The 11,332-nt window shown below is 32.2% G+C and overlaps 1 non-coding gene across 1 annotated transcript; it reads left to right on the top strand.

The window, feature by feature from the left end:
* The first annotated feature begins 9,783 nt into the window (after positions 1-9,783).
* LOC112097533 lies at positions 9,784-9,934 on the top strand. Its single transcript, XR_002905065.1, has one exon. It is a non-coding gene; the product is annotated as a small nucleolar RNA snoR136 (small nucleolar RNA).
* The last annotated feature ends 1,398 nt before the right edge of the window (positions 9,935-11,332 follow it).

Here is an 11,332-nt window from a genome sequence, read left to right as displayed (position 1 = left end):
CAAGAAATGTGCCTACTGGTTGCAGAGGTTAGTATTAATTTTGGTGGAGATATAGTGTGTATGCTTTGGCTAGAAGTACTCACGGCATTAAGGCACAGTTAAATGAAGAAGAAAGTATGAGATTGACTAACGTAAGCTGTTAGGGACAAACCTGTAAATCCGTGTCTTACCTTCTCTCTGTTTTAATTCAAAAAATGGGCCAGAAGGCAAGAATTTAAATGATCTAAATTGTTGGCAGCAAATCTTGATTCTATTTCTCTCCTCCCCGTTTTCTTAACTTTTTCTTTTCTTGTCTTCCTGCTCATGGCTGTATGACGCTGGGAACAAGGCCGGCTTTAAAGTATACGAGGCCTTGGGTAAAATTTTTTTGTGGGACTTTTTTTATTTTACAATTTTAATACTTAAAGAAATATAAAAGACTAAAAAAATCATTCGGCTTTTAACTTTTGAATTTTAATAGTAATAAAAAATATCTTAAAAATTTTCAAAAACCAAACCTAAAAAAATAACTAAGAAGATATCTTTTTTACTTCCATTAAAATTATTACAAAAATAAACAAACAAATAAATAAAAATAATATTATTTTCAAATAGAATATTTAGAATAGCCGAAAGTTGAGATAATGAATTGATTATGAAATAATAGATATGCACTTTATATTTTAAGAAACTAATTTTTTTATTTTTTACATGAATTAATGAATGTAATAATTCTCTTTGTAAAAAAAAAAGAGCAAGAAATCTATTTATTTATTGATTTTTATATTATATTACAAGGTTTTAATTGTAATTAAAAGGAATATTAAAAGTCAAAGAATTTAATTTTTTTAGGAAACTTAGAAGGTAAAAAATTAATTTTTTTTGAAAAAACTAATAATGAATGAACTAATAGCTAAACAATTTTATTAATTATCTCTTGAACATTAAGGTTACCAAATATTGATTTTCTATAAAAAAAAAAAAAAATTCTTAGTTGTGGTATAATTGTTAATTATAAAGATGTCTAATTGGCTTGTCTACAATACATAATTAAAAAAAAGGATATTTATTAATTAAAGAACTATTAAGAAATACTAAAAAAAAATGAGGCCTTCAAAAAATATAGGGCCTTAGGCAATCGCCTTGTTCGCCTATACTTAAAGCCACCCTGGCTAGGAAAATAATAATGGTGGTTACGCTTCTGAAATGGTGACCAATGAGCAGCGTAATTTGATTAGTAACTCGGTGAACTGTTGTGTCTGGTTTGAAGACATGACGACTATTTGTCAGCAGTATCAGATTTCCAGGCTCTTGTTTGTTGTTCAAGTACAACTGGTCTAAATTTTACTTGCAATGATTCTTATTAATATTGTTATGGTGTAATAAAATTAGTTTTTGCCATGCGGGCTGCTGCTGCTAGTTAAACTACTGAGATTGAGTTAAAAGTTAGCTTAAGGGGTGGAATAAAAGCGCAGTATTTGTAAACTCCGTGTTGATATTTGTATACAGAGAGGTTGAAGAAGAACTACCAATGTCAAAATTTTGTCACACCCATCACTACCACAGCTGCATGTTGCAACCATCATAATTGCCCTGAGTTCCTCGCCTGGATATTTGTTTAGATAGGACTCCGACAATTCATGCTCAATGGCGAAAGGTTAAGAGGCAATGATGCAGTGATTTGTTAAGTATCAAAAGTGATGCTTTTTATCAAAAGTGTGTGGAAATAAAAGAAAAAAATTTCAATATTTATTTTTTTTAAAAAAATTATTAGCTATGTACACCATGTTGTGCTTTTTCAAGAGCTATTTTCTCCTGTGTTTCATGAAGGGATGAATATATATTGAAGTATGAAAGTAAAAAGATTAAACAATATCAAGTACCATACTAATATTGGTATTGCGTTTGGATATGCATGTTCCTTGGCTGATTCTTATTGCATATGTTGATTTCTGTACTAGCAGGAGGACACATACCGATCATCGGCGATATCGGAGTCTCTTGAAGTTAAAGTGTAACTGCAGCATCCCTCGTTCAAAAGTGCACTTGAATCCTTGCTTAGAACTATACTCCCATTCTCTGTTAACAATTCCGAACGCTATGTCTTCGTAAGGAGGTCCTGCATGGAACCTTATGATGCAAGTCTGGCTGCCAGTGCTCTCAGTGTCCTCCTCGAAACTGTAAGTAGGTGCTTTCGTCTTGAGACTAAAGTCTGGGTAAAAGATGTTGAATTTGTATCCTTGTACCGTTTTTTGGAGGAGGGTTTTCACGGTCGTAGTGAGTTCGATTGTATTTGTTCCATTCATATCCAGTGCGTACATGATTCAGATACTTTGGTTTTCTTGGCCGGTGTTTATCGTGCCAGAAACATTCCTGTGAGTCTAGTGTCACTTCTGCGCTGGAATCTAGTATTAGGTCACCCTCTTCCATGGCTGCCATTGCAATTTTTTCTGATGCTGATGATGCCATTGCTTGCTTTCTTGCTTGATGATTGTTTCAACAATACTGTGTCTGAATTAAGCAATCTGATGATATGATGCGAGTTAGAATGAAAATAAAGGCACTGTATTTATAGTGGGGCGCAATCCAAAACAAAAGAGGAAAACTTAAGGTTTATTTGTATGAATTAAGCAATCTGATGATATGATGCGAGTTAGAATGAAAATAAAGGCACTGTATTTATAGTGGGGCACAATCCAAAACAAAAGAGGAAAACTTAAATGTTTATTTGTATGAAAATAGAAATTCTATTCCGAAACTGATAAGGAAACTTTAATTTACTTAAACAAATACCAAGGATTGGAGCATGTGGAAAAGTTGCATTATGATAATCCTCAATGAACCAGGATATTAAAAAATTAATTGCCAATCATAATTTGCTGTAGCTATAATGAGAGATATACTCATTTTTGTGGATAAGGGTTGAAGTCACGCTTATGCAGTATGGAATAAATTTTCTTCTAAATTCTATGTTACAATATTTTGGTCCTGCCATTATAGAGTTAATCAATGCAAGATCCTAGTATTATGTTGACTGATATAAATAATTTTACGAGTCATAAAATTGATATTCTAATAAATTAGGATTACATTAGTGCTTGGAGTATGACTCTTCGATAAATTGAGATTATCTTATAATTCTTTCACTTGGAGGAATTATTCACCTCACCAATTTTTTTTTTTTAAAATAATTTTTAGAAGATGCTTGGGTTTTACCTAAATTAGAGAGAGCTCTGTCCTATTTATCACCAACACATCTAACAATTTATATAACCAGGCTAGGCTCGGTCTTTTATGCAATGTTAATTTTCTTCATTTCTTTCCATATTTGTCGTTTTACTATAAGTTTCCACAATTCTACCTTTCTTCTGCACTTGAATCATGCTTTCAAATTAATTCCTTTTCATATTTGTCATTGTTTCAGGGTTCAAAAGCGCATGCTAATATATCGTAACAAGTCCAAAAATTCATTAATAATCGATAATATATGTAAGTTATCAATTGAATCAGTGCATTATTTTTTCAAACCATATCTAGGCAACTGAGATTTAATCAAATACACTTTTGATAACATATTAAGAAATCATAAATTCTTCTATAAATATGTCATTATTCTATGAATTAATTTCAGTTTACCCCTTCATAAAATGACATAACTCAATTTACTCTTTAAACTCTTGAAAACATTAAGCCACCCCCATTTATCATTAAGAAAATAAAAACTTTGAAATCAAAAGTTTGATGAAGAATTTGGTCAATGCAACCCTCAATTTCCCAAATCTTTAGAATGATAAATGGGGATGCATTGATACTTTTAATAGTTTGAGGGCAATTAAAAGTATGTCAATTTATGAAGGAAAAAAATTAAAATTTATTGTTGATATAAAATTTTTAAAATCACGCTTTATGAAAAGTTGCGTGTCTTATGCCATGAATAAATTATCAAAGTATTGATATACTCTAATAAAATTCGAATACGAATCCTTGGCTTTTCTTTTTTTCTTTTGGTCGAAACGGTCAAAAATTAATTATAAATTCCACACATTTTATATTTTATTGAAGAAAAATAATATTTGACTTGAAATTCCGTTAAACCAAAATTTATCATTATTTTTTTGGGTCTAGGTGGTGGCTGAGCGATGGCCTAACACTCAATCTAGGTAATGGGTCATCACTGAGGAGATGTGATGGGTGATGGCCTATCACTCAATTTTGAATTGATTTTAGCATAAAACATTAATTTTAGAGTGTCGCTACTAGTAATCCCTAAAAGTCCTCTTAAAAACCCTTTTCTTTAAACATTCATTTAAATATTCAAAAAATTTGTAATTTCTTTTAACACTCCATTTAATATAAAAAATAACTTAATTTACCTATTCATAAGCAACTCCATTTATAAACAAGATATAAAATTCTTTTCCAGGTGTGTCGTTAAAAAAATAATAATAAATACAAAAACACTAATGGGAACTTGTTTGTCTGCTTAACAATTTACTACTGCCAAATCTTCACTGCTTCAATTATCACCACAAGTCCATTTGTAACCCAAGTCGATAGAGATCAGCTTTCATGGCATGAACTTCAAACTCAAAATTTTAAGACGCCATGATATAGATTGATAATTAACTGTTTTACTGATCTTGTAAGCAGTCAAGTCATTAAAGGAATTGAGCTTCCATAATAATTAAGGGTCAACACGTTGGTCATCTCAAAAGCCTATAAATTCATCCGGCTAGCCCGTTCTTATGTCACATCATCAACTGACCATTGTTTTTTGATAAGGTAAATATTTGTTTCTCTATTCTTCATCAGCCTATTTCCAGCTGATTGCAGGCTTCTTAGCGATCATATAATATTTTCTTTCATTTCTGAGCACTCAGTAAACTTCCAACATGGATGCTGTATCATTGGGGTCATCTAAGTACACGTAACAGAGCTATTTGCAGACATTAACGATTTGTATTGCCAATGATGAATTTAACAATCTTATTCTCTACACAGCACTTAAATAAATTAAACTAATTAATTTTACCGAAAGTAATAAATTGCAGAAAATAAAGCACGCTTGTATCTTTTACGTGGTTTAAAAACTTTCATAAATCTACGAGCCACATTCAACAGCAATTCGCTGAGGGTAGATAGATCACAACCAGCTAGACTTGAACAACTTAAGGCACCCTCTTACAAAATTACCATAAATTATATACATTTGTTGAAATCAATCTTACCTGAGATATCATTATCACTGAGATAAAATCTTCTTCAAACGGAGTAATTAGAAAAGTTTTTCTACAATTTCTCCAGTAAAGAGAATGTCATCTAATTTTTAAGCACGGCAAGCTTCTCAAGGTAAAATTTCTAGAGAGTACATGACCTTGCATGTTGTTGTTTGATAATAAAAATAACTCAAAATTAAGGCAAACGATCATTAAGTGATCAGGAATTTTACTAGTCTATTGACTATTAGAGAAAGCCCTGACTTCCCTATTCGTTCATATAACCAGACAAAGAGGGAATGCCACCGTTGAAGGAATTTCTAGAAAATAAAAACTAACATCAATACTTCCAAGTTATATGCGTTGTGAATCGGCAATTATAATTTTCTTATTTCGGAGCAAGTTATACATGTAATATAATGAGGATTCTAGTATATGTTGTAAGTTGAACAACCTGTTTCGAAATGGCCTGAAAAACAATACCAAATAATTGAATCCCACGTAATTTACATATATACATATAAAACCGTGCAATTGAAGTTTTATCTTCTTATATACTTACTCTTTAAAGGCAAAAGTGATACCAAGCGCTACTCTCGTCACATGGCCACACCTTAAAAAACCCTAGTACCAGCAAAATCAAACTGCAAGAGTTCAATTAAGTTTTTGTTCATATAATAACCCAATGAATCAAAATCCATTGGTGAAGGAGGATGAATACAGAATTTTCCGGGTCCTGGTGAAAACTCCAATCATAAAATTGAGGTGAAATCTGCGAGAGTAGATTATCACCCTATCCATATTTGAGGAAGTATCCCCAGTAATGATGTATGGTGTACTTGAATTCACTCGCACAATTTTCATCTTCATCTCATCTTTTACTTGAAGTAGTAATGACAACGTACAACCACCAAGAACAATAACTTGTTATTTAAACTTTTAACTTGTGTCCACTTCATCCTTGTTGAATCAAACTTGTAACCATATACCTAAATGGTATATCAACTCAAATTTTGCTAGTAATTATTGTCACCTGAGTCAATTAAGTAATCAGTAATTACCAAGTATTTTTCATCATCGCATTGAGGGTACGGAAGCAATTTTCACTGTTTCATAGCAGCCTTAAAATTTAACCCAACCAATGCTAATTGAGCATGCTAATGGAAATATTTTCCACCATTTCTGAGCAACGTAACACGATAACATTAGAGTCAATGTTATATTTACTATATTGTTAAGCTAATTTATGGATTTACATTGTCTCTCTTATTGGAGAAGGATTAGGATTTAGTAGCTACTAATATAACTACTTTTATTATCATAAACTTTCAGACATTTCATTAATAATATTTTAAATACTCAAAATTCCTAAAATAAAAAAATCCTAAACTCTTTTGAGACCTTTCTATATCAAGCCTCCTCCCAATCGATATCATCTCCTTCTCCGTCCTCTTTCCGTTTTCACTTCATGCCCACTTGGCGATTAGAAGATACACCAAAAAGACCATCAAGCACAGGTTCCTGTTGATTCTTAGCAGCTTCTTCTAATTCTTGTTGTTTCTTCGTAAGAGCAGCATTATACTCCTTAATATACTCATTTCGTAAACTTGTTTTATCATCTTCAGCATTTGACTCCTGCTTAACCTCTCCACATTGTTCCATTGTAAGGTTCATTTCTTTTTTGATCATCCAAGGAGGTAAGACTTTCGGAGATGTACTGTCGGGTTTCTGATTTGATATCCACTTGCTTGCCTTAGCCACCAGAAAAGGCAACTTCAAGCTTTGTGTCTCCAAGAATTGGCATTGTTGTCCAGCCATATCCCTGAGAAGATTTTTTTGGATCATTGGAACTAGAATCTCCATTAGCAGCACGTCTAGCTCGGACTTCCCATGCTTCAAGTTTAGTGAACCAATTATAAGAAGCCACGTATCAATAATAGTTAAATAATTAAAAAAAAGAGTTCATTTTGTTTCCAGCTAAACTCATCCACAAAGGGCACAAAGCCACAAATTAAGAAGCCACGAACTGGATTTGGATTTAACTAGATAAGATTATCTATTCAAAATTTTGTTCTTTGGTTATATAAAAAAAGGTTAATTAGACTAATTCTCTCTTTAGTATTAAGATGTTGTAATTTTTTAAGCTATAGCAGTGGAAAAAAAGTTGTAATAATGAAAAATAATTTTGACAAAATAATAAAGATATTATATATTTTTCATCATACAATTGTCGGATCAAATAAACTTAACTTCTAATTCACAGTAGTTGATATTTACCAAACACTTTTGTAGCTACATTGCCCAACCTCTAGGCCTAAATTAGTATTTCGAACGTTTAAAATGTTTGGATTAAGTTAAATTTTTTAGGGTTTGATTTGTTATTACTTAATGTAGCTCTAAGCTTGTAGGGTTTTGATTAAGGTTATTTTTCAATGCATGAAGAGAGAAAAATCAAAATCCAAATCATATTTTGAATGTTGTAAAGACATATGAAAGCCATGTATCCCATTTTCATAGTATATTTTGTCTCTTTTATCGAACCTTGATGCACGATAACATTCTATTATAGATAATTAAGAAGAATTGGACAAGACAGAATTAAAAAAGTAAAAAGAGGCATTGCTAATAAAAGAAAAAAATGGCAAAAAAAATATAGAACAAATTAGTTTTTAAGCAATGTAACGCTTAATAAGTTTTCGGAGGAGGTATTGCTATTCTGTAAATTGTAGATTTTGAGAGACAAACGACTATGTCTAATGATCAAAGACAATTTTTTTGTTCATTTAAAAAAAAAATTACAAGCACAAGAATTGAGAGATCAATTTATACAATGGTAATTTTGACCTTCAATGGGGTTTATTAACAAAATAACACATTTTAAGAAATTATAATGGGGGCATATTTAAAACTTGAGTGTTATCACAGAAAATTTGGGGGAAATATCAGCGTTCTCTCCTTTAACACTAACGACTACTGGTCTCTGGTCATATTAGAGTCCTGAATTTTGATTGTCATGTGCTCTATAATCATTTTAAGTACTTAATTTTGCTGAATTGGAATTACTGTAGATTGGGAGGAATTGAATAACAAAAAGTTATTTACAGAAGCATTCTCAGGATTAATTGTTTCGGAATTAGGGAGTTCAAATTCTGTTGGGAATGATTTTATATTTCGCCAGGAGATTGCCAATTTTCCTCCTACTGTAATCAATATATAACATTTACCCATATTGTTTATAGTAGCCAATAACCCCTCTAATAGCATAAGTTTACAATATTGTCCTTATTTTCAAATACACTTTTATTTATATTTATTGTAGATTAAATAAATCCACATGAATGGAAATTAAAATGAAAAATTAAGTATTAAAAACAAGAAATATATGTTTTGAAGTGAAAAAATTAACAATAATTTTTTTGTACTTTTTTATTTTGTAAACATTTTCTTATAATAAATATTTTATAATATTTTAAAATTAAAAGTAAAAAGTACAAGAAAATATTTTATTATTAATTTTTTCCCATCAAAACATATATTTCTTGCTTTTAATACTTAATTTTTTTATTTTAATTTCCATTCATATGATTTATTTAATCTAAAATAAATATGAATAAAAGTGTATTTGAAAATAAGAGTAATATTATAAACTTATATTGTCAGGGGGGTTATTGGCTATTATAAAAATAGTAAGAGTGTGAATGGTATATATTGATTATAATAGGGAGTAAATTGGTAATCTCCCTATTTCACCACATCTCAGGATCTTGGCAATGAGGCAGCCAATTGGCTATCTAAGTTAGCTTTGATGAATTCTGATGGTATATATTGATTATAGTACTTGGATTTATTTATCGTAAAAAGACTTGCTCTCTTTGTTTATTGAAATATTTTATTTAAAAAAAAGTACGACAAAAACTGACCAAATGTGGATTAAAAAAAAAAGGAAAAAGGACACTGAGACCCCCAACGTTTAAATAAGGGACACAAAACTCCTTAATGTTTTAAAAAAGACACTGAGACCCCCATTGTTTAACAGAAATCGTTTCGTTAAATCATTACAAGGTTAATACCGTAATTGCAGATTAATAACAAGTGAATTGACTAAAAACCCACACACACATGACACGCACAAACAAACCACACACACACTGCTTCCAGACAAATCCTTTAACACACACACTCACGGTTTGCCTTGCCGAAAACTGTTGGGGCTGCCGGAAGTTGCTGGAACTGCTCGCGCTACCAGAAGCTGCTGGAACTTCTGCTCGTGCGTCGATCGAGACCGCGTCTGGTTGCCGAAACTGCTCGTGATCGAGGAAGCTGCTGGAACTGCTCGCGTTTGGCTGCTAGAACTGCTCGCGTTTGGCTGATGCTTGTGCTCGCGTTTGGCTGCTGCTCTTGCTTGTGGAATCTCGCGTTTGGCTGCTGGAACTGCTCGCGTTTGGCTGCTGCTTGTGCTCGCGTTTGGTTGCTGCTCTTGCTTGTAGAATCTCGCGTTTGGCTGCTGGAACTGCTCGCGTTTGGTTATTTGTGCTTAGTTTATGTCTGTTAGTTTTGTTTGTGTATGGAGATTATTTCATCAGTTCAAAGGGCTTCAAATAATTTGATTTTCGTTATTGTTTCTTACTTACTATTTGTGAGGCAATATCATCACTCAATGGAGCCCAAAAATTTGTTCCCCTCGCTATCCAGGGCGGTATTTGTATTTGTGCTGTACTTGGACGTCGGGGACTACATTGTTTCAAAATGTAAACTGCAATTTTCTTGCCAAAATTACATTTTCTTTTCTTTGTTGAAGAAAAAAAGCCTGCCATAAAAAATTTGATGAATCAGATCCTGATCCTGATCCTGATGTAAAAATAAATTTATTTAGTTTGAAGAGAAAATTTGACAAAAATTAAATGGAAAAATTGGGTAATGAAGGTATATTCGTAATTTTATTAATAATATAGGAATAAATTAGACAATGAACAATTATTTTTTAATATAATATAAGGGTATAATGGTAATTGCACTTTAAAATTATAATTTCTATTAAAAGAAATAGTTTCTGTTAACCAATGAGAGTATGAGTGTCTTTTTTGAAACATTAGGGGGTTTTGTGTCCCTTATTCAAACATTGAGGGTCTCTATGTCATTTTCTCAAAAAAAAAAAAGACTTTTCCAATAATTGGAGGTAGATTTACTGAATTTGGCAGAATGGTGTTGTGCAAATTTTAATGTACTCGCAAGCGCATGAATCTATTGTAGTATAGACTAATGGTGACGAGTGTCGATCCTACGAGGAGGTGGATTTTAATTGTATGTAGAATTAATTTTGTAAATGGGTGATTGGATTTGTGGTGGAAATGATTTGGAATATGCTAAAACTTAAATTAAAATGGCGAGAATAAATTCTAAAGTTGGAATTGAAATGACGAGAATAAATTGAAGAGAATTCTATTAAAATGACGTACTTTGGTATCTGGATCCGTATCAACATGCATCATGGGCTAAATAATCCTTATTAATGCCAATTAAATCATGAGGGGGGAATCCACACCTTATGAACCACGCTCTAATCAATATGGTGCTAAGGGCTTATCGTGCCAAATAATAATAACCTTATACTAGAGAGCTGGTGTAACCAAGGCGGTATCTAGACAAGATTATTATTATTTGTCGACGAGAATTCAAAACATCTACAAAAACTAGAGGGGAAGAGAAAATAAATTTACCAAATTAAGCCCATGACACATGTTGAGACTTCACCTTCAACCCAAGCTTGAAAGAAAATTAGCTACTCATAATTGAACTAGGGGCAAAATGAGAATTTATTAAAATACGAAGAAAATACAAGATGGAGAGGGAGTTACAGAAAATGGATCCCAAAAATGGATTCAGAGATATCAAATTAGGGGGGGGAGGCCCCCTTTTTATAGATACATGACGTAAATTATGGCCATCGGATTAAAAACAGTTTGGACGCTCAGGATTGCGCCACGTCATCAGTCAACAGTCCACGGTTTGACCACGCGGATGAACAGTAACACGGTTTGACCCGGATGAACAGTAACGCGGTTTGGTTGAAAATAATCCTGTGTGATGCATGCACCGTACGCGAGATTTTTCGTCCACTGATATGCTGCCACGTCACC

This window comes from Citrus clementina, unplaced genomic scaffold, assembly GCF_000493195.1.
Source record: "Citrus clementina cultivar Clemenules unplaced genomic scaffold, Citrus_clementina_v1.0 scaffold_6, whole genome shotgun sequence".
Lineage (NCBI taxonomy): Eukaryota > Viridiplantae > Streptophyta > Magnoliopsida > Sapindales > Rutaceae > Citrus > Citrus x clementina.
The sequence above is the reverse complement of the archived record's forward strand: the minus strand, read 5'-3'. Positions and strand labels throughout refer to the sequence as shown.